Below are 24,808 nucleotides of genomic sequence, written 5' to 3'. Positions count from 1 at the left end.
TATGCTTAGTTAAGGACTGATCTAAAACAGGCTGAGTGAACGATACTTGCGTGGTATTTTATCAAGGCACAAATCTATAATCCTAGTACAAACTCGCATCTATTAAAATGTCAGCATACTATTTTTAAGTTCTCTTTAAGACGAACTAAAGAGAGGAGCTTGATCAAGTGCAAAAGCCTTCTAAAATGGTGAACTGAAGCGTCGGTCAGTGAGCGAGTCATTTTCCCTTCTCGGTGTCTAAGTAGCAGAATGTATTGACAAGGAGATCAAGATGCAGGGACGGTTTGTCCAATTTGTCTTCCGCAAAGCGTGGTGTTTGCCTAACAAAGGGTCGGTGCATTTAATTATCTACGTAACCTGCGCCAATCAAATGCACGACACGAGTGCTGAGTCAGCGTTTGGATTAAACTCAGGTTCGGTTTGTGTTTCACTCATTAAACATTCATTATATAGCGTGCCAAAAAATAAAAACTTTTTTGTTTTCACCACACAAACTACACATCGCCGAACGCTCATCCTCCGCAAAAATGAGCGCAAGCGGGGACGCGATGGTAGGATCGCCAGCGGAATAGCAGGCAGAATCAGTTTTTACAATGCAGCTGTTTATGTCTAGGGTTCTGTGGAATTTTCGTGTGCGTCAACAAAACTTTGGGTCCCGGATTCGATGCAAAATCGCTTCATTCTGTGCAAAAGCGTATATGTCTCATCACTTGTACTTGCATTTTCAGTAGATTAGTTGTCGATAGGTACAATTTTCAAGATCAGTAGACTCTCAGGAAGATAATAAAGGTTTCTCGAAGATTTGCCGCTGTGCGACCCGCGTCGGCCATGTGCACGCTCGCACCGCCCTCTTTTTGTCGATGTTTCAACCCCCCCCCCCCCCCCCCCCGCCGCCTGTGTGCCTAGTTTTCTTTCCTTCCGCTCACCCGATCAAAACATATAAATGTGTTCCTATCTTTGTTCAAAATTCGGTGTCACGTCTGTGTCGTGTGCTCAACAGCTTCGCTGGTCATTCCCCTCCACAGAGAGGAATGGCTCATCATTTTTGACTAATATTTACTCCTCATGGTCCTCATGGGGACTCCGGCTCTCTAGCTTAGTCGGCAGTACGACGATCCCCTACGATAAATAAATTGCATGCTTATTCCGTTCTGCGATTATTGTTTCGATGATGTTATAATCAGTCGTCAATAATCTGATTGGTCTCAGGCACGCTGGACAGTGCGGTTTTCTTTGGTTTAAGAGCAGTCGCAGGTTATCTAATCTACGGTAATAAATATATATGTATAAAAGAACCGCCTATCACGACGCATTGGGATTATGTAGCTCCAAGTATGTCAAATACAGCATCTTAAATAGAGTAAACTTGTGAGATATTTATGACGGGTTTTTAAGTCTCGGTTTTGCTATCGAAGCGCATCTCAGCCCCGGCGGAACCCCGCCCCGTGGAGAGATAGTGCAACCAGCCTCTGCTGCGTCGCGCGATGACAGCTCAGCACAGGTTGGTTGCGCTATCTCTCCACGGGGCGGGGTTCCGCCGGGGCTGAGATGCGCTCCGATAGCAAACTGAAATTTAAAAACCCGTCGATTTTGTGCGATTTTTCAGAAGGCCGTAAAATGCTTCGCGAGCCTTCTATCGTTCTGCAATTTGTTGATTTAGTGTTTTCCGATGATGCTGAGAAATTTTCTAATTTAAAGCATGCCCCTAAACACAATATTAAAAAAGTTGATTACGTAAAAAAATGTAGCAACTTAATTATCCCGGACTTTAATAATTTTCCGAAATCAGCCCCTGGCCCAGGACCAAAACGCCACAAGACTTTTTCGTTGCGATGAGTAGTTTTCGCAGGAGCGATTTGGCCTGCTTTCTCTGAAACACCGGCCCTGTATATATATATATATATATATATATATGAGGCAGAGTAGTTTGAGAACAATCGACCGGGAAAATGTAATGAGTAAGAGATCCGTACTTTCGGAGTTGCTATGCTAAGAGTTTATAGTATGTATTACGACAGTTTCGCCGAGAGGCTCGACTTTGTCATTTGGTATGCCATCTCCTGACGAAGCCAGCCTCTCGGCGAAACTGTCGTAATACATACAATAAACGCCTATAGCATACCAACTCCGCAAGTAGGAATCTCTCACTATTATCTATCTATCTATATATATATATATATTGCTACGAGGAAGAAGACGACGGGCCCTCTTGGCGCCACGGGCACACGAGCCACCGGCTCGTGCCGGTGGCGGTCAGTTTGAATTAAAAGCCGAACCGCAAACGGACCTCTCCTTGCGTGGTCTCAGAACAACGTAACCTAATTGGTGTAGGTCGGTCCTTCCTCGCACCTCTGCTGCCATCACGTTACTTCGCAGCAACCGCCAACTAGCACCGGCCGGAATGGCCGAAGGTGAGCAGCAAGCCGCTCCACTTCGCACGGGATTCATCCTATATCATCAGAGGGACCCCCCAGCTTTGCCGGCTTCTAGACAGACGACGTCGAGGACAGGCTTCGTACATACGAACGGGCAACCCTCCATAATACCTGGGACGACACTTTTAAACTCGGTAACGTCGTGTTCTACCTCCGCGACACCCCCAAGGTCTGGTTCGACAACCGCAAGGACCAGATCGGCTCGTGGGATGCTTTCAAGCCCAAGCTCTCCGACGTGTTCGGTTGCCCGGTTAGCCGCAAAGAAAACGCAAAACACGCCTTTACTTCTCGTGCAGAGACGGTGGCCGAGGCATGCAGTAATCACTTACATCGAGGCCGTCCTGGCCCTCCGCAGGCGCGTGGTTCCTGCAATGGCCGAGTCCGAGAAAGTAGCGCATATAATGAAAGGCATTGCCGAAGACGCGTTTACCATGCTGGTATCGCGCAACCAAACTACGATAACTCAAGTAAAGGAGGACTGCCGACAATGGGAAGCGCATAGGAACCGACGCATCGCTAATCAAGCCACCGTTTTCAGGCTTCAAAATTTGGTCCCTTCGGCATCAGCTCCGACTACTGAGCTGAAAACTTTCATCAGAGACCTCATCAAAGAGGAACCCGCGCTCCTGTTGCCGTCGGCCCAGCTTCCTGTCGTATCTGAGCAGCAAACCACGACCAAAATACAGCCTCCGGTAGCTCATTCGCAAAGAATTATCGGCATCGACTTAATCCCTACAGAAACTGTGTGCGCTACCTCACCCGCACGCTTCTACCAGAATTCTTTCAATCAGCCTGTCGATGAGCCAATATATTCTACTCAGCGTAATAACAACGGGGTTTGCGGTTGGCACCAGCAGTATGTACAACTCACTCGGCGCCCTATTTGTTTTTATTGTGGCATCCAGGGACATGTTGCACGCTACTGTAACCATCGCCAATGGAACACATCTCAACTTGTCTACGCGTCACGATCGCCAGCTTCATATTACCTCAACGAAAACCGTGACAACAACCGAGATCGCGGCGATCGGGACACGAGTTACCCCACTAGAGCCAGCTCGCCACGACGTTCAGCGTCCCCCGCCAACCCTGGTCGGCGCCGCAGGACCCCGTAACCTGTCTTTTGCTTCTCATCACCCTAACGGTCCGACCAGTCATTTCCTAAGTCATTCATTCACGGGGAAAACTAAAAACAGCATCTCAAGGGAATACAGCTGCTTCTTCATCGAATCAACATCCCCCGCCATCATTTCCATCTTCAAACCTGCTAGACACTATCATCAAGGTGAGATTCACGGAATTAATCGACGTTTTATGCATCTATTCTAATTATGAGTGAAAACGTTAGAAAAGAGTTAAAGCTTGTTGGCACACCCAGGAAAGGATGTATCCGCACTGCTAACACATCTCTGGCTCAACCGCTTGGTGTAGTTTCCGTCTCCATAACCACTGGCACTGACTCTCATTGCCATTGTTTTATCGTTTTATCTCACTGCAGCCATGACGTTATCCTCGGATGGGACTTTTTTGCTTCACGTCACGCCCTTTTTGATTGTGGAAGGAATGAAGTGCATTTAAGTGACATTGAAATCTCGCCCTACTCTGCTCCTTGCCAAACCGTTGCTTTTCGATCCGCCTCCAACTAATGAATCCCACCATTGACCGCAGCGCTCATACTGCTACATGCAGACCTCAGTCACTATGATTACTTAATTGAACCTAAGAGGGAACTTCTTCAAAAAGGTATTGCCTTACCTACAGACTTGCGACCTCCCGCGGCCACCGAACACCTGTCTGGGTGACTATTGCAATGCTTCTTGCCCAGGTATTGCCCGCTACTACGTGCGTCGGCACGGCAAGCATTCAGGCAATCCAACACATCATTAGTGTTAGCCTCACACCATCCCAAATATAGTCACCACCTACCAAACCATGCGAACACATTTCCGACCCACTCTTGACAATGATTGATACTCATTGCCACCTACACAGCGTGACAAGTTATCAAAGCTTCTGCACGATTTCACCGATATATCTGACATCGATGCGAAATATTTCGGGGGGATCTTACTATTCAGCATATCATTGACACAGGAGACCACCGCCCATTACGAAGATGTCCGTATTGCGTCTCCCAATCTGAACGCGAAGTTATTTAGAAGCAGGTCAATGACCTGTTGTAACAAGGAATTATTGAAAAATCCTCAAGACCCTGGTCTTCACCATTTGTCCTCGTGAAAAATAAAGACGGCAGTTGGAGATTTTGTGTCGATTACAGGCGTTTAAACAAGATCACAAGAAAGGTGTCTATCCTTTGCCCCGTATAGATGATGCCCTTGATACACAATATGGCTCCCGGTACTTTTCATCAATCGACATGGGCTCTGGTTTTTGGGAGATTAGTATCGACGAAAGGGATAGAGAAAAAACAGCCTTTGGTGACACCTGATGGCCTCTACCGGTTCCGCGGTATGCTCTTTGGGCTTTACAATGCCCCTGCCACATTCGAAAGAATGACGGATACCTATTACGTGGCCTACAATGGAGGACATGTTTGTGTTCTTTACATGATGGGGTAGTGTACTCGTCCAGCTTCCATGAGCATCTATCTCGACTGCTCGCAGTTCTCTTGTGTTTCCGCAATGATACCTTCCAGTTGAATTTCAAGAAATTCAAGTTCACCTCTCAAATCCTCAAGAAACTCGGTTACGTCTTCGATACACAGGGGATAACACCAGACCCCGACAAGCTCACCGCCGTATCTCATTTTCCTCGTCCGACAAACCCCTAAACACTGCGGTCTTTTCTAGGTCTGTGCTTGTACTTTCGTCGCTTCATCCGTGGTATTGCTCACATCTCTGCGCCCCTCAACCACCTTTTTAAAAAGAATATACCATTTGCATGGTGCGACACTCAAAAGAAGGCATTTCTATCCTTAAAAGCAGCTTTAATACCATAGCCCGTGTTAGCCCATTTTGATCCGCGAACTGATACCGAAATACACTCAGACGCAAGCTGTTTTGAACTAGGCGCCGCTCTGATTGAAAGGCGTCAAGGCCACGACCATGTCGTCGCATACGCCAGCCGATCATTGCCAAAAGCCGAAATTAACTATGCCATCTCAGAAAAAGAATGCCTATAGCTGTAATCTGGGACATAACGAACTTTCGACCGTACATCTTTGGATGTCCAACCATGCCTTGTGTTGGTTAGATTATTTAAAGGATCCGAGTGGACGCCTAGGCCGATGGGCCCTCAAGATGCAAGAGTACGACATCTCTATATGCTACAAATCTGGAAACAAGCATGAAGCACCTTACTGCTTGTCTCGGAATCCAGTTGATACTTGACCCGAAAACCATGGAGCACTCGCCGCCACAGTGTCCCTAAGATCCTCCGTTGATTTCGGCACCGAACAGCAGAAGGACTCGAAATTACAGAAGATTATTGCTAGTCTTCAAAACCCTCATCTAACTTAGAGAGGAAAACAAAAAACCCGCCTTCATGGATTCCCGAATGACATACTGTATCGCCGAAACTATCATTCACACGGTCCTGATCTCTTGTTCGTCGTACCCAGACAACTCCATACGAATATTCTATTGGCATTGCATGACGACCCTACTGCCGGTAATATGGGCGTTTACAAAACATACGTTTGTGCCCGCTCCAACTTTTACTGGCAAGGCATGTATAGTGATGTCTTCAAATACGTCACATCCTGCATCAAATGTCAGCGGCGGAAAAAGCCTACCCAGCCGTCAGCCGGTCTCCTTCAATCTCTGCCACCATATCACGATATATTTGAGCGAGTCGGCATTAACTTGCTTGGTTCGTTTTCAAAATTATTCTCAGACAACCGCTGGGTGATTGTCGCAATTGACCGTTTCTCGCGGCATGCTGAAACTTGCCATTTGCCTCAATGTATTACCAGACGCTTCTTTGCAGACGCTTAAGAAGCTTCTGCAAATGATTGCGCATAAACATCTCGTTCTTTTGTTCATCGCGTTTAATATCACTTGCCAACTCAAATGCTGTCATTTTATATTTCTTTTTTAGCAAGCTCCCATTGCGTGCCATACTCTAATTGCTTCCCGTTCCCCACGTTTTCGATCACGGCCTGCACTTGGGCCGTAAAAACACCGTCCTTTAAAAGTTTCGCGTTAATTCACAGTGATTCCAGCCAAAATGCTCTTCTATTTTCACTTTTACTACCCGTGCAACAACTAACTAGACACTGATCGCTAAAAAAAAAACAGGGTGCACGCGATGTTAAAAAAATGAGGGAGACAAATCTAACGACATGTACGCCCGATCAAAACGGGCGTGTTTGGGCCCTTGAAACATGGCTGTACTGGACGTCACGGCCGTTCTTCAACCGTGTGGCTGTTCCACTTTCGTGGCGTCTTCTCCAGTTAGCTCGAGGAGTGAAATGAAGCATAAAAAAGGAATGGGCTGCACAGGGATCGAACCTGTGACCTTCGCGTTATTAGCACGACGCTCTAACCGACTGAGCTAGCAGGCCCAGTGGCTCTTTCGATTTCGTGGCGTCTTCCCCAGTCAGCTTCAGGAGTGAAATGAAGCATAAAAAAAGGACTGGCCTGCACAAATATCGAACCAGTGACCCTCGTGTTATTAGCAAGACGCTCTAACCGACTGAGCTAGCAGGCCTTTTTTTTTCTTTATTGCCGGCTTGGCACATAAACGTATTTAAAAAATCGCACAAAAATTGGAAGGTTAAAAGCATTCGGCACGACCTAGCCGGCGCACATGGTTTAAAAACTCTCAGGGCGACAAGACTGTCTAACACCGGCATCCAGTCAGGCTGCTCACTCTGTGATTTATACAATTCTCTTAAGCGAACAATATGCTCGATGAAGTAATCCCGCACGTTGCGAGCATCGACATCAGCATGTCGCACAGTCATCCTCGATTTCCACATACTGTGCGGGGCCAAGGCCATCAACATGTCGTAGGGACCACCCCCTTCACTTTCTACGAGAAGAAAACGGATGCCATAGGATGACACTGGGAGAGACTTTTTTAAAGTACGCTGCATAATATCCCAGTGGAATACCGTATCCCAGCAATCCAAGAAAATATGATCGATAGTCTCGGGTTTCCGGCACAAGAGGAAGTTAATCGACCAAGGGACAAAAATGCTTTTTTCTTCAACCCAGGGCTTAACGGGAAGCGTGCCGGTGTGCAGCTGAAAAAAGAAAGACTTGACGGCTGACCTTACTGGCATCCGTTTAACCCTTTTGATGACATCCTGGCCCGGGCCCTCACAGAAAAGAGACTGATACAAGGGCACGGGGAAGACCACCTCGACTAAGTCTTTGTACAGGCGCTTTCGTGTAACTTCGCTTAAGTACTCCAACGAAAATTGAACCTTGCGAAAATGGAAAGCCAAAATCACTTCGCGCAGAAAACCTCGAACCCGCGTACATCTGACATCACTCGAGGACACAACAAACTCAGATAATGCATTACACAGCCTAACTTGTAACACAGTCCGCAGAAAAGGATCCCCCTGATCCAGCAGGAACATAAATCTTGACACCACTTGCCGGAGAAACAGATGAGCCAGACCTAGCCCGCCACTTTTCACAGAGCGGAACAAATTTGTACGACCTTTGCGCTCCCACACCAACCCCCACACAAAAATCGCGAACACTCGGTGAAACTTTTGAACGCTGACTCTAGACATACACAAAGCCTGGAGCACGTACCAGACTTTAGCCACGATAAACAAATTACAAACTGTGGAGCGGGCAAACATTGAAAGATTTAGACCCCCCCACTTTGCCGTTTTATCCCGAGCCCTCTCCACTTCTTCCCTCCAGTAGTCAGTAGAATCGCGGTGGTGTTCAAGCGGCACTCCTAAGTACCTGCCCGGCAAACAAGAGCGAGTAATTCTTTCACAAACAGCTGATGTACTTTCCCAGCTACCATGTAAGTAGCCCAAGCATTTATCCCGATTGATAACACTGCCCGAAAATTTACAAAAAATTAAGTGCTTCGACTACCTCGCAAACACTTTCTGTGTCGCAGAAGACAGCAATGTCGTCTGCGTACGAAATTACCTTGACTTCGCTTGACAACAGCCTCAAACCGCGTGTTCTTTCATTGAAAAGAAGTTTTAAACAAAAAGGCTCTAAATAGAGAGCAAACAACAATGGAGATAATGGGCACCCTTGCTGTACCGAGGAGGGGACTTGAAAACTTTCAGTAACTTTCTTATTAACAATCAAACTCGCAAAACACTCCGCGTAGGAAATTTTAACCCATTCCAACAATAAAGACCCAACGTTCACGTGCTCTAAAATACAAAAGAGGACGTCGTGTGCTACTCTATCGAACGCCTTTTCCAAATCAAGCTGCAACATGGCTACGTGACCTTCGAAAGCGTCACGACATTCCAAGGTACTTCTTGCTACGTGTATGTTAGTTGCAATCGTTCGCCCCTTGATGCCACATGTTTAGTGGGGCCCGACGATAGACTGTAGTACACCTTGCAGCCTTCGCGCTAAGACCTTCATGACGATTTTATAGCCAACGTTTGTTAGGCTAATAGGACGGTAGGACTTAAAAGACAACAGTTTCGCGGGATCATCACTTTTGGGATTAATACTATATGCGTTTTCCGGAAGGATGGAGGCACTGCTTTTCTATCGTACGCCTCCGTTATCGTGCGGTGCAGGACCTCGGCCACATCAGCTTTGAAAGCCTTGTAGAAGGCGGCACCTAAGCCGTCGGGACCGGGCAATCTCCCTGGAGTTAGTTTTGTCGATAGCCTTCTATATTTCACTCAGGCTAATCGGTGCCTCAAGGCCGGCTTCAATTTCGTCATCTAATTTTGGCATGAGTGGCAAAAGGACACTGGCAAATCCTTCTTCCACGTGTCTGCGGCGACCCAAAATATCTTGGTAATATTCCACGAAGGCGCGTTCGATGGTCTTTTTATCGCGGGTCACCACGGCCCCATGCTCTATTTTTTTTTTTAATTTCATATTGCGTCGCATATTTTTTCTCGTCCCCAAGTGAACGCTTCGTCGGCGTTTCACCCAACCACAGATGTTCGGCGCGGGCTCTTATCACGGCTCCTCTATATTTTTCGACATCGATAAGCTCAAGTTTACTTTTTACTTCTTTTATTTCTCTCGTAAACTTTCCGGGTTGTGCACATTCAACGCTTAAAAGGAAATCTAACTGACGCTTTAGCTCTTTTTCTTTTTGCTTTTCCTGGCGGCGTAAGATACACGATCTTTCAATCGCGCTAGTTTTGACTTCGTCTAAAGTGCTCCCACAGTTCAACAAAGTTTCCCGACTCAGCCTCCAGCAATTGCTCAATGCTTTGTTTTACCCCGTCCATACAAATCTCATCTCTCAGTAGCTTATCATTAAATTTCCACAATTCCCAGTTGAACTGCGATTTTGTTTCCTTCGATCCGATTGAAAACATTACCAGGCTATGATCACTGAAAGAAACGTGTTTCACTTCGTAATTCTTGCACAGGGGAACCAGGGCTGCGGAGTATACGCTCTATCTAGCCTCGCGTGACTCTCGCGCTGGGAGTGTGTAAACTGGGGAAAACCTGCCTTCGACAAAACAAACCCGACGTCCTCTAAATTGCACTCCTGCACTAACGAGTTCAAAAATAAAGCACTCTGGTCCCGAAGCGGCAGCTGTCGCGCCCTGTCTTCTATTGCGCAGACGCAGTCAAAATCACCCAAAAAAATAACAAATCTTTCACAGTTTAGGTAAAATTCAACGCGTTCAAAAAACATTCCCCTATCACTTTCCCGGTTTGGCGCATAAACGCAGATCGCTCGCCACTGCAACCCCGAAAAAGAAAAATCACAACCAATCAAGCGACCTGATTCACAAACAATCACTGTTTCTTCCACAATACCCAAAGAATTACGCAAAAAAAAGGCGTCGCAGCATTCGAGAACACTCCTAGCGACGTGTACATTGGTGCAAATAGTACGGCCTTTTATGCCGCACGTCTGGTGCCGCCCTACAATATCTTTGATAACACATTGTAGACGTCGAGCCAAAACTTTCATATATATTTTATAATCTACATTGGTTAATGTAGTTGGTCTGTATGATGCCACGCACAAACGTTTCACCGGGTCATCGGACTTTGGAATAAGAACCGTGTGCGTTCTAGAAAAATGATGACGGCAGCATATTCTTCGCATAAGCCTCAGACAGTACCTCGCGAAGCGCCTTTACAGCAACTCTTTTGAACGCTTTATAAAATTCTCTATTGAGACCGTCTGGTCGTGGCGTCTTGCCAGCATTCAGCTCTTCGATAGCCTTCCCAAGCTCTTCGGCGCTAATCGGCCCTTCTAAGCTTTCGCGAACCTGCTCTTCTAGCCTAGGCATCATTGACGGAAAGTCCCGTTCGAATCCGTTCTCTATCGGTGTTCTTTGCCCCAGAAGATCGCGATAAAAGTCAACAAAGGCATTCTCTGTCAATGTTTTATAGCTTGTATTCACGCCATTATACTGTATTTCTTTTATCTCTTTACGCAATGCGTATCGTTTTTCAGCGCTTAACGCTCGCTTAGTCGGCATTTCACTAGACCAAAGTTTTTCACTTCGTGCTCGAACGATTGCTCCTCTATATCTTTCAGCGTCGACCGCTTCAAGCTGATTTTTTTATTTCTCTTATTTCCTGCCCAAACTCGCCGGGGGTTCGCGTTTTCTTCAATTACGAGAGCCTGCAACTTTCGGCGCATGTTGTTTTCTTTCTTCTTTTTCTGATAATTAATACAGCTACTTCGTTCTATCGCATTTATTTTAAGTTCCTCCTTAAACCTTTCCCACTTCACGCCCCACTGTTTGCTTATCCATGAAAAACTTTCTGAATAACTCCCTCACTTTTCTACAAACTCGGTATCTTTTATTAAACTAGCATTAAGCTTCCACAACGCCCAATTCCATTTTGGCACTTTCGCTATGTTACCCAAGGTGAAAATAACTAACGAGTGATCGCTAAATGACACTGGCTCAACTATACAGTTGTGACATAACGGAACTATGTCAAGCGAAACATACGCCCTGTCCAGTCTCGCGTGACTATGGCCCTAAAAGTGCGTAAATTGCACATCACCATTAGATCCGAACGCAGCCACGTCTTCTTGAGACTTTTTTGCGATTAACACATTTAAAAGAGAGGCGCTCTGGTCGCGAAGACGTGCTAGATTTGCTCGATCCTCTGGGGCACATACGCAGGTAAAATCGCCTAGTAATAATAATAATAATAATAATAATAATAATAATAATAATAATAATAATTTGTTATTTTCTTTTCGTTTTACAAAGTTCGGGTCCGTCAAAGCCCATGAGGCTTGTATGACGTGGCCCGGCAGTCTCAAAACTAAATTAAGCAAAAGCTGCTCCTCGCGTTGAACAAAATCAGAAAAAAAAAGAAAATAGAACTTCAAGCCTAGTACAAAAGAAAGGACAATGACTTCCATCTGCAAAGAGCAAAACGACAAATGACAAAAGTTCAAATATACATTCACTAATCTGAACGTCTGATACATCACAAAATCTTAGTTCCTGTAAGTGCTATATAGCAACTGAAGCATAAAGGACACAATTCGCACAATAGAGACAGGCATTATTGAATTAAAATACTTGATAATTTGAACACATAAATTCAGCACATATACCAGAGTACAGAATTATACAATATAAAGAGATCATCAGCGCAACAAACATAAGGATCAGGAGGATATTGCTTAAACTTCATATACCTAAATACGTATACTGTAATCACTGTACAAGAGGCATCAAGGTCAGCACACAGGAAGACATAAAACGTTCTAAATATACTTTTGCAAGCACCATGTTCTAAATTTGTCTTTTACTGATTTAAGAGACCCTAGGTCCATAAGTTCTTTGGGTATATCATTGAAAGTGCAGGGAATGTAGAAACCTCTTAGTCTTTTTCCGTAGAGCGTGTGTATTCTTGGCAAATAGAACCTTTCCGCCTTTCTGAGGGGCCTTTTACGAACAGGCTGTTTGAATTCCGTTCTAGAGAAATAATGCGTTGTTATAACGATGTATTTGAATAGAACATGCAATGGCATTATGTTAAATGATTCAAGTTTGTGAAACAGACCTAATTGTTGAAACTGAGTCCCATATGAAATGTTGTTTACTATCCTAAATGTCAATTTATTTACTGTCTGTAGTCTGTTATTTGAGCAGGACCCATAAACTAATATACCATATCTGAGCACAGATTCTCCAAGAGCACGATAGATGTTTTGTTTTATAGCGGCACTCGCTGCCGTACCAATACGATATATGTATGAAGAAACAATTCTCAACCTCTTTTTTATGTAATCCACGTGATATTCCCAGGTCTTGTGTTCGTCAAAATGCAACCCTAGATATTTTACGCTGGTCTCATAATTAATTTCGGTATAAATTTGAGGTCCCCTTTTTGGTTCACATATGCATAAAAAACGATCCAAAACTACTCGCTTATGTGGATTCCTAAAACACATACATTTGGTCTTTTTCGAGTTTACAAATATCCTATTTTCATTAAACCAGTTCATTAATACGTTTATATCATTTTGAAATATTGTTACTGCAACTTCGTAATTCTCATGTGGGAGAATTAAGGCCGTATCATCCGCATACATAAATAATTTCGATTGCAAATTGAGTGTGCCCAGGTCATTAACAAAAATATTAAACAACAAGGGAGCTAATATTGGTCCTTGCGGTATTCCATAATTTACCATTACAGTTTTGCTCATATAATTCTTTATCTTAACTCTCTGAGTTCTGTTAGAAAAATAGCTCTTAAAGAACTGAAAAAAAGGTCCTCTCAAGCCCAAAGCAAAGAGCTTCTGAAGCATTTTTGAATGGTCAATTGTGTCAAATGCCTTTGACAGATCTAAAAACAATGCTAAACCAATGTTATTTTCATCCAGAGTTTCGTTCACAACATCAGTGAAATCCTCAAGAAGCGATGTTGTGCTTTTCCCTTTCCTAAAACCGTACTGCGCTTTATTAATTAAATCAAATTTATCACAGAAAGAGTTTATTGTGTTCGCAATGTGCTTCTCCATTATGTGGGAGATTACTGGCATAATCGATAGGGTCTGTAATTTCCTACATCTTTTTTATTTCCTCCTTTAAATAACGGCCTTACAATCGCACTTTTAAGCCCAGCTGGAATAACCCCCGTCTCGAATATGCCATTTAGAACAGATAGTAACACATCCTTTAGCTTATCAAAATTATGTACAATTTCTCTTAAACGAATCTGGTCAATTCCTGCCGGCTTTTTTATCGACATAGCGTTGATGATACAACGCAAATCTGCTTCAGTCATCGAAGGCAGATATGCCGACTCCAGGTTGTGTGCTAGATTTGATATCCCGGTTTGCTGCTGGAAGTTCATTTTAGCTTTAAGTTCCTCAACATCGGTTGCAAATTTATTACTGAATGTTTCACATAACGATACCCAATCAGCTGATTCACCGAAGTTTTTTGCGATTGTATCATCAATGCTTGTTTTTGTTTCTTTTCCTGTTAGCTCATTTACTAGGTTCCACGCTGCTTTAGCGTTACCTTTAGTATTATTAAATTTTTCTTTATAGTAACTGCGTTTTGCAAATCTGAGTTTAGCTGTCAACTTGTTCCTTACTGAACGGAATTCATCTTTTAAGGACTGATTTCCCGGATTTTGTTTACACCTAGTCCATAGTTTGTCCTTGAGTCGACACAGCTCTCGTATGTCACTGTTGATCCATACTTTACCCACACTTCTCTGTTTCAGTCTGATAGTTTTCTGGGAGTTTTTGTATATATTAGAGAACACTCCAACCATAGTTTCATATATGCGAGTGTGAGGAAGATGCTTTAAAGAGTTCCAGTCGAACGCTGAAATCAATTTATCTACATTCTTGTTGTCCAATATTGTTATTTCTTTTTTATCATTTTTATTTTCTGCAGCTATGTTATCCAGCATTGCGACACAGACAGTAAAATAGTGATCAGAAAGCTTTTTACGAACTACACCAGCCACTATGGACATGCAGTCTAGTCTGACCAATACATGATCAATGCAACTTTTTGTTATTTTGTTTCCAAGAAGCTCCTCTCTAGTGTAGTCCGCAATCAAGTTTTCAATACCAAAGCCTGCTAACATGTCAAGATAGTCATTGACGCCACTTTTTGAAGCATTTCTCACGTCTATATTAAAGTCACCGGCTAATAATAAAGCTTTACACACATTTAAATTACTTAGCATATCCGAGAACTCAAAAATGAATGATCCCACATTTAAATCAGGAGGCCGGATAAACAGCACAAACTGTAAATGAAACCGTCGGATTACTTACTTCAACCACTAACAACTCTGCCTATGTAATGATTATATTAAGCTGATTGGTTGAATAGTTATCATTTATGAACATTACGATACCTCCTCCTTTACGGCCTTGTCTACAAGCTTGATATCGATGAAAGCCCTCTAAAGTGAACATCTCACAAGTTTCTTCATCAACATTTACTTCAGTAAGAATTATCACGCTAAGCTCAGTCAATCTATCTGCAAGATAAACGTTTAATTCATCCCAGTGCTTTCTCAAGCTCCGAATATTAACATGCAACAAGTTTAGACCAATAACACCGTTTTTATCCTGAAGAGCGGACTGTACGAACGCGTCCCACTCTTGAAAAGACTGATACGTCCCTGCCATTTATCTTATCTTGTTATGGTCATTCTCGTTCTCGATTCGTATGACATGACTGGTTTCTTTTTCTTTAACGAATATCTTTCCGTTGCGAGTAAGATATTAACTTTCTTACTTTCAATATACGTGCTTACCCGTTCAAAGAACTCTTTACGTTCACTCTCGCGATTCGGTGCATAGATGCAGATCACCCTCCACTCTAGGTTCGAGAACGAAAAATCACATAATACAAACCGCCCTGTACCACAGACCACCACAGCTTTCTCAACGACACCTATAGACTGAAGAATAAACAGACAACAACCCCCCGACGTCCCGACCGAGTGAGCCACACAAACGTTAAAAAGAGAAAGAAACGGTTTCACCATGCGGTCAGTCTGTTCCTGACTTTCGATTTTAGTTTCCTGGACAGCAACTTATATCCAGCTCTTTCTCAGAAAACAGTCTACTTAGCTGGTACTGTCGCCTGGATGCAGCAAGCCCGCGAACATTTATAGTCGCCACATTTAGGGCTCTATCAAGCTTCATACCCATTCCAGGAATACGAGAACAGGTATTCGGCACGGTGCTTATCAAGCCTTCTATTTGTCGCCTGACCCGTGGGATACCCTCACGGGGGTCGCTTGGACGGCCTTCTGTTGCCATCGGGAACGTTCGGTTTTACTATAATCCGCGAAGTTCTAGCAGGCACCGTCTTGGAAGGCGGCTCCCCCTAGCCAGTCCCGTCTTGGTCCACACCGCCGTTCTCCCGCGACCTTTTCATGGTGGCGGCACCTGGCATTCCCTCGTCCCCCATAGGTTCGCTGCCATCCTTCTCCTTGTTGACTCCCTCGTACTCGTTGACTGCCGCCGGGCTCGACACCGTCTTCGCATCTGACGAAGCAGCCTGCTGGTCTGCAGGCCGTTCTGCGTTTGCAGTGGATACTTCACTGTTCACACTTGACTCAGACTTGGTCTCGGGTGCAGATTCAGGCTTCGACGACAGCAAGGTGCTGGCGGTCTAGCCCTTAACAGCGTCCTCGGCGTCAGCCTCGTCCATGCGCAGCTCCGAAATCTCGTCGCTACCCGCGGGGGTCGCTGCCGCCTCGTACGTACGCTAGCAGTGGGCGCGGTCGTGGCCGACCCGCCGACAGACGTTGCACTTGGGGGCTCGGCAATCCTTTCGGATATGCCCTTTGTTCTGGCACCTCAGACAGAGTGGAGCTCTGCCCGGGACCACGACGAGAGCAGTCTCATCGGCGACACGAAGTTGGTGCGGTATGTTATCGCAGGTGACACCCCCCTTTAGCCGAACGACTGCCGTGCGCGTCGTAGTGCCGAGGTTCATGCAGCCGTCGTCGCGCCATCTCTCCCTGGTCACCTCTAAAACATTTCCGTATGGTGCCAGGGCTGCTTTCACGTCGTCGTCGGCGACGCCGAAGAGCAGCCAGTGCGGTTTGACGCGAACGTCCTGGTGGTCGGGGTCGATGACAATGCACCGGCGGTCCTTCACCACGATTTCGGGCGTGGCGAGCATCTTCCCTTTGCCCTCGGCGCTCTTGAACGTTACCGCCCAGACGTGGTTCATTTGGTACGCACCGATGGCGGCAAACTCTTGGAGCAGACGCAGACGAACCAGCTCGCCCCGGAATTCTTCGACGCGGTAGGGCCGCCCCTTCATGTCGGCGTGCAAAACGACAGTGTTTAAGACTACAGACCCGGTCGGCAGTGCTGGCAAAACGACTGATTAATCCTGAGTCACTTCAGCTGACCTGACACCGCGGCCCATCGGGGCCGCTGAAGCCGCTCCAGCGGAGCTCGATATTCCGCGTCCGCACTCTACGGTGGCCGGAAGTGGAATCCCCGACTAAGCTAGCAGGCCAGGTGGCTGTTCCGCTTTCGTGGCGTCTTCTCCAGTCAGCTCGAGGAGTGAAATGAAGCATAAGAAAGGAATGGCCTGCACAGGGATCGAACCTGTGACCTTCGCGTTATTAGCACGACGCTCTAACCGACTGAGCTAGCAGGCCAGGTGGCTGTTTCGCTTTCGTGGCGTCTTCTCCAGTCAGCTCGAGGAGTGAAATGAAGCATAAAAAAAGGAATGGCCTGCACAGGGATCGAACCTGTGACCTTCGCGTTATTAGCACGACGCTCTGACCGACTGAGCTAGCAGGCCGGGTGACTGTTCCGCTTTCGTGGCGTCTTCTTCAGTCAGCTCGAGGAGTGAAATGAAGCGTAAAAAAAGGAATGGCCTGCACAGGGATCAAACTTGTGACCTTCGCGTTGTTAGCACGACGCTCTAACCGACTGAGCTAGCAGGTCGGGTGGCTGTTCCGCTTTCGTGGCGTCTTCTCCAGTCAGCTCGAGGAGTGAAATGAAGCATAGAAAAGGAATGGCCTGCACAGGGATCGAACCTGTGACCTTCACGTTATTAGCACGACGCTCTAACCGACTGAGCTAGCAGGCCAGGTGGCTGTTTCGCTTTCGTGGCGTCTTCTCCAGTCAGCTCGAGGAGTGAAATGAAGCATAAAAAAGGAATGGTTGTTGTTGTTGTTGTTGTTTACGGGTTTTATGGCGCAAGAGCTCCGATGGCCATACTGCGCCAAACTAGGTAAGCTGAAAAACACTGGTAAAAGTACATTCACTAGACTAGAATTTGGCTATAATTTATGTAATATACCTGTAGTTTTGAGGAAAGCTAAAAGACGTTCAAGTGATATGAGAGGCTGCTCCCCTAGAAATAAAACAGGGTGAAATGGGATGTTGTACTTGAAAAACTCAGAGAAAAAGATCTTGTACTGTTGTAAAAGGCCACGGCAAAGAAAGAGAACATGCAGAACAGATAAAGCTTCCCCACAGTGCTCGCATATCGGCGGTTCCTCACCTATGAGCAGGTATTGATGGGTTAGGAATGAATGGCCGATTCTCAGCCGGCACAGGAGGACTTCGTGGAAACGATTTTTATTATACGAGGTTTCCCATGCACCAAGTTCTGGCTTGATGACATGAAGCCTATTGTTATCGGCTAACTTCCATTCAGATTGCCAAAGTTGCGAGAGTGAAAATTTTACGGACGCTTTAAGGTCTTGGTAAGGTATGCAGACATTCGATGGTAAAAGGTTCTGTGAAGAAGCAGCTAGTCTATCTGCAGCCTCGTTGCCTGCGATGCCCACATGGCTCGGGATCCAGCAAAACTCAATGTCCTTCCCACCAGCGAGTCCCTGTTGAGCTCTGGCCCGTACAAGTCGAGTCAATTTATTCGTAGTTGGTGTGATAGAACATACTGTAGTAAGAACACTTTGAGAGTCTACAAATATAATGGCTTTCATCACTTTGTTCCTGATTATATAGTCAAGTGCTGCCAGAACACCATATAGTTCGGCAGTAAAAATGCTGGCGACATTGTGAAGTCGAGTAACATGGGTAAACGAATTTGAATAAACAGCTGAGCCGACATACATTAAGGACTTGGCACCGTCAGTATAAAACTGGCGGTAGTGTCTGTATTTTTCTTGTAGAGCTAAGAATTCCTGTTGTAGAATGAGTGGAGAAACATTATGTTTATTAAATTTTGTAAAATACCAATTGCAAGCTATTTCTTTCATATCCCATGGGGCAGTATGATATGCACTTTCTAGGAAATGGACACCCTCACGTGGCAGGTTAAGGGAGAGACGGAGACTCTCAAAACGAAGGCTCAAGGGTCGAATAACAGTTGGTTTATGCTCGAAAGTACGATAAAACTTAGACTCTCGAATACTATTGTGGGCTGGATGGCTGGGTTCTGATAACACCTTGTAGGCATAAACCAGACTTAGATACTGCCGCCTTTTTTCCAATGACATTTCATTGGAGTCAGCATACAAGCTTAAAATAGGAGATGTTCTGAAAGCACCCGTCGCAAGACGCAACCCAAGGTGATGCACAGGGTCAAGCATTTTAAAGGCAGACGGCCGAGCAGACGCGAACACAACAGACCCATAATCAAGGCGCGATCGTACAAGAGAGAAGTACAAACGAAGTAGACACCTCCTATCAGAACCCCAAGACTTGTGTGAGAGGACGTTAAGAATATTCAATGTCTGCATACATTACTGCTTTAGCCATTTGAGATGGGAGAAAAAAACTAAGCTTACTGTCAAATATCAATCCCAGAAACTTATGCTCAGTTCTAACTTCGATGGTATTTCCATTTAACATGAGAGAGGGCTCTAACCAGAAACCCCGCCGTAAAGAAAATGGAACACAAATAGTTTTTTCTGGAGAAAACTTAAAACCATTCTTTTTAGCCCATTTAGTCATTTTATTTATGGCTAGTTGTAGCTGCCTTTCACAACTAGACATATTACATGATGCTACAGAAATTTGAATGTCATCTACGTATAATGAATATGATACTGAGGAAGGTATGACACGACAAAGAGAGTTAATTTTTATGGCGGTGAGGGTGACACTCAGTACTCCACCCTGAGGAACACCATTCTCCTGGAGAAAGCTGTTGGATACTGTCGTGCCTAACCGTACACGGAAGAAACGTCCACTAAGATAGTTTTTTATACAATGAAGAAATCTGCCGCGTACTCCACACGTGAACAAGTCACGTAGGATGCCATGCCTCCAAGTGGTATCGTAAGCCTTTTCCAAATCAAAAGAGACAGATACGCAATGCTGCCTATTCACAAACGCCTCTCGTACAACAGTCTCCAGCCGGACTAAATGGTCTATGGTGGGACGTCCTGATCGGCACCCACATTGATTTACATTCAAAATATTGTGTTGCTCCAGGAAATAAGCAAGACGCTTATTAATCATCCTTTCAAACGTTTTACCCAAGCAACTAGTCAGTGCAATCGGTCTGTAACTTGTAGGAAGTGAAGGATCTTTTCCAGGCTTTAGTAACGGAATTACTTCTGCCTGCTTCCAATCGGCGGGGAAGTGTGCATTGTTCCATAGTTCATTGAAATATGTCAGGAGGGCTGAGAGCGACTCCTCCGATAAATGGCGGAGCATCTCATAATGTATTCGATCAGGACCGGGGGATGAATGCTTCCGGAGTTTGAGAGCCATTTGAAGCTCAACCATTGTAAACGGCTGATTAAACGGTGCAGAGGCTCCTCCTGCCAAGCTGACTTTCGTTTTTTCTGCATCTGTTTTAAACTTCAGAAACGCTGGAGAGTAATGAGATGAGTTTGAAACGGCTGCAAAATGAGCACCCAACACATTTGCCTGGTCATGTAAAGAGCTTACAGAGGGAAAAAGAGGGACTGTAAAGCATCGGTATTTGCCTTCAACCTTGTGCAGTCGGTCCCACACTTCCTTTGCTGGGACATAACAGCTTATAGAGGACAGGTAGCCTCTCCAGGACATCCTTTTGGCCTGTTCCCTGGTCCAACGAGCTTGGGCCCTATTTCGCTGAAACTCTATCAAATTCATGAATGTTGGATATCTGCGAAATATACCCCATGGCTTGTCCTGTTTATTCTTAGTATTGGAACAATCATCATTCCACCATGGTTTACACTTTTTGGGGATGCTAGAGGAGGTTTGAGGGATGGAGCGAAAAGCGGCATTAGTGATCTGTTGTGTAATGTATGTGGTGGCTTCATCGTGTGTTAAGGACAAGAACATGCAAGGCTTAAGCTCTGCATTTAGGTTGAATAGACTCCAGTCTGCCTTGTCAAGTTTCCAACGAGGGGTACGTTTCATAAGGCTTGGAACTGAAACAAGACTCTCCAGAATGATTGGAAAGTGGTCACTTCCAAAATGATTATCCGAGACTTTCCATGTAAATGAAGAAAACACTGAAGGGGATGAGATGGAAAGATCGATAGATGTAAATGAATTGTGAGCTGCACTGAAAAAGGTTGGTTTTCTCTTATTCATGAGGCACAGCCCAGATGTTAATAAAAAACGCTCAAGGACTCCACCACGTGAGTCTTGGCGGGCGCTACCCCATAAGGGGTGGTGAGCATTAAAATCTCCTAAAAGTAAAAAAGGGTGAGGAAGCTGTGCAACAAGTCTTTGGAGATCATCAAGATGCAGTGGAATGTTTGGTGGAATATAAATAGATACAACAGTGATGAGGCGATCCAAAAGAAGGCGCACAGCCACTGCCTCAAGAGGTGTGCAAAGAGGAACCTGCGAGCATGCGACTCCACTTTGAACAGCCACAGCTACTCCACCTGATGCATTTGATGAAGGGCGATCTTTTCTAAAAAACTGATGGCGACGTAACACTGAATTATGATGATCATTAAGATGTGTCTCTTGTAAGGAGAGAGCTATAGGACGCAATTCGTCCATAAAAAAATTGACATCATCAATATTTCGTAAAAGACCGTGGCAGTTCACCTGCATAAAATTAAATTTAGACATTATTCTCAAACACAGTTAAAAGATTAGTAAATAAGTAAAAGTAGTAAAGGACAAGTCAAAGTAAAACCTTGACTTTGCCACGCAGGGCAAAAAAGAATGTCCTACGTCACTTTGGAGGGGTTACTGGTTTTTTGCTCTTATGCTTAGATTTAGCTGTCTGCTAGTCCATGTCGTCTTGATCAGACGCTGGCGCAGACACCTCACTGCTGTCATCCATTGCCTCCGCCTCTTGGGACGGGGCTTTGGGTAAAGCTTTGGGTTGGCTCGGAGCGCGGGGCTGCAAGCCCCGGCTACGACCTGATCCAGCAGAAGAGGCAGCAGGTGTGCTGGGCAGGGCACTGCCCGACTCCACCCGTTCCTGTCCCTTTTTCGATGTAGGAGCGACAGAAGAGACATGCCGCTCCTTGGAAGAGGATGCTCTCTCCGACGAGTGCGGACGAGAGCGTCAACTTCCTTCCCTGGAAGGGGACCGCGGAGTGCGGAAGGGCACGACAGCTGCAGCTGCCGGCCCATCCTGAGAAGGGGGGGCAGCCTGTGCACACTCTCCGCCAGAACGGAGAGGCTGCTGCCCTGAAGGTGCAGGGCAGTTAGCACTCTTGCTGGAATGGTCGGGAGACCGACCTGCTGAAAGTGCATGCCCAGGAAGCTGAATCTTCAGCTTGGGCGTGGGGGACTGCAGTGGCTTCCCATTGTCTGGAAAAGACGTCTGGGTTGCCACTGCCACTTTCAGTGGTGCAGGCCCCCGCTGCACCACCTCTGCAAAGCCGCCTTTTTGCAAGAACGCAAAGCGACGGCGTGCCTCTGGATAAGAAAGATTTTCCTTCACTTTCAAGGTAAGAATAGCTTTTTCATCTTTCCAAGTTTTACAAGAGCGGGAATACGCGGGATGGGGACTGTTGCAATTGACACAGTTGGCGTCGTTAGAGCATGTATCTGCTTCATGGTTAGCCTGACCGCACTTCGCACAAGTGGCTTTGCCTCGGCAGTTCTGGGATCCATGACCAAATCTCTGACAGTTAAAACACCTGCGAGGATTTGGCACGTAGGGCCGCACTCTACGGTGAAGGTACCCAGCCTTCACAGCCTCTGGCAATGTAGTGGATTCAAAGGTAAGAACTATGTGCCTTGTTTTCCGTTCTTGGCCGTCGCGGCGCAAGGAGACACGCCTTGCCGCTACACCGCCTTCGCGTTGTGACCTTCGCGTTATTAGCACGACGCTCTAATCAACTGAGCTAGCAGGCCGGGTGGCTTTCCCGCTTTCGTCGAATCTTCTCCACTCTGCTCTCCACTCTGCTGGGAGCATTGAAAGGAAGCAAAATAGTGGCCTGCACAGAGATCGAACCTGTGACTTTCGCGGTATTAGCACGAGGCTCTAACTGACTGAGCTAGCTGGCTATCTCTTCCGGTTTCGTCGTTTCTCCTTCAGTCTGCTCTGAGAGTGAACTGCAGCAAAACAATCGCCTGCACAGCAGTGGCCTAATACTGTTCTTTTTGCGTACGTGTGTGTGTGTGTTGGGGAGGGGGGGCTGGTGGAAGTGCCTTTCATGTGCGCAGCACACGGCTTGTCTTTTATTGCCGGGGAGAGCTTAAGAAGCACCGGCTCTTACCGACTTATTATGTTCGCGTTTCTTTCTTTACGATTCGGTCTTCGACATTTGTATGGACAAATACTGCGCTCTCTTTTCTGTGATGTGATAAGTGCAACATTTGCGTCAAGCTGCGCGAAAATGCTTACCATGTTGCATTCTGTTATATTTCGCCAAATCCTGAAGAATTTGCGCCAAAATTGCTCCAATGGTTCCATTTTACTTTCCAATACAAAACTTGCTCCGGCGTCGGTACACTCGTATTTTTACGATACGGTTGCGCGAATTATCAGAACTTTTGGTTATCGCTTAGAATAACTTCAGTTAATTTTTGTATCTAACTTGACTTAGTATTCAAAAGTTGCCCTATATTTCTCATTGGTCGTGGTTTGTTCTCTCGTTTTAATGATCTCCGCTGAGATCATTAAAAGCTCACCGTGTGGAGTTGCAGTGCAGTGAAGCAATACGAGAAAAATTAATAGCTCCAATTTTGTTTTTCCGGCGCAGCCATGTCGTAATATCTAAAGCACTCGTCCACTCTGGGATATCGCACATACGCGCGCTGGATATTAAAAAAAAAAAAAAAAATTGGGAAATTTTTACGTGGCAACATATTCCTTCAGTAAAATTTTCGAAATAAGGCTACGGTTTGTTTTTATCATATATTGCAACTTTCTGAAAAGTTGAATGCATCTTGGTCGTGTTTCTTGCGTTTACTTTTTCAATCTCGAGATTTATATGAGATTCAAAAACGGAGAACAAATGATATTGGTTTTTATAGTGTTTGATATATTTGATCTTCGTATTTTATTAATAAAAAGTGTAAATAACGGTCGTGATCAGGGAAGTAGTTAAATTTACGTCCTGAACGGCATAAATTCGAGCCAGTTTTAGTGCGTGGTTTTTCAAATCGTGACGTCACCCGCCATCTTGTTTATGTTTACAAGTGGACCTAGCCGTTTCTTCTCCATCGCAGTCTTCTGTAGCTTAAATGTTCACGAAAAACTTTTAACAAATACTATTTTTCCCGCCGCGAAGAATTATCACTACACAACTATGGTACCATGCAAACGCGCCTTTCTCCTGATGTAATTTTAAGGCATGTTCACAGTTTGGGGACAAGAATGTTGTTCGTAATATTGTTTCATCTCAACCAAATTTGGCACCCATATATACGGTGACTGAAATAACCAGGCTGGATCTAAAACGAGTCTTAAAAATTGGCGCTTGCACGTAGCAATCCAAAATTTTCGTCAAAGGTGTGTTGCGCAAGTCGTTTTTTTTTTTTTTTGTAAAATTGCAAAGCACAGCTCCCTTTCTGCAAAAGATAGGGCCAAGAAACTTGCCATGGTCAACGGCGGATGGTGACGCAGACGACCGGGTCGAGTGGTGGGGCGCGTTTGGCACACGTATTGATAGATGGCGTCGGGAGCAGTTTCGGAAGGTGTACCCGACCAGCGAAAGAAAGCAGATGACACGCAGACGAAATCTGTTGACGGCAAGAACGCGAACGGTATGCAACCGGGTTTTTTTCTTTATATTGAAGTTTTGCTTTTATTTTCCGCATATTTTTTTTTACCACCAAAGGTACGTAAAAAAAATTGTGTTCATTTTAGTAGATCATGGTTGTCGCGACCAGTCTCGATAAGGAGGAAAAGCCTCCATATGGTGTCTTAATTTATTGTAAATGATAAG

The 24,808-nt window shown here is 45.3% G+C and overlaps 5 non-coding genes across 5 annotated transcripts; all 5 read right to left on the bottom strand.

Moving 5' to 3' along the window:
- Positions 1–6,886: 6,886 nt before the first annotated feature.
- On the bottom strand, positions 6,887–6,960 carry Trnai-aau. Its single transcript has one exon. It is a non-coding gene; the product is annotated as a tRNA-Ile (tRNA).
- Positions 6,961–17,108: 10,148 nt separating this feature from the next.
- Positions 17,109–17,182, bottom strand: Trnai-aau. Its single transcript has one exon. It is a non-coding gene; the product is annotated as a tRNA-Ile (tRNA).
- A 72-nt stretch (positions 17,183–17,254) lies between these two features.
- Positions 17,255–17,328, bottom strand: Trnai-aau. Its single transcript has one exon. It is a non-coding gene; the product is annotated as a tRNA-Ile (tRNA).
- Positions 17,329–17,400: 72 nt separating this feature from the next.
- On the bottom strand, positions 17,401–17,474 carry Trnav-aac. The gene has a single exon. It is a non-coding gene; the product is annotated as a tRNA-Val (tRNA).
- Positions 17,475–17,545: 71 nt separating this feature from the next.
- Trnai-aau lies at positions 17,546–17,619 on the bottom strand. The gene has a single exon. It is a non-coding gene; the product is annotated as a tRNA-Ile (tRNA).
- Positions 17,620–24,808: the final 7,189 nt, after the last annotated feature.

Source organism: Ixodes scapularis, unplaced genomic scaffold (assembly GCF_016920785.2).
Source record: "Ixodes scapularis isolate PalLabHiFi unplaced genomic scaffold, ASM1692078v2 PGA_scaffold4__175_contigs__length_147842914, whole genome shotgun sequence".
NCBI lineage: Eukaryota > Metazoa > Arthropoda > Arachnida > Ixodida > Ixodidae > Ixodes > Ixodes scapularis.
This window is presented reverse-complemented; position numbering and strand designations above follow the sequence as displayed.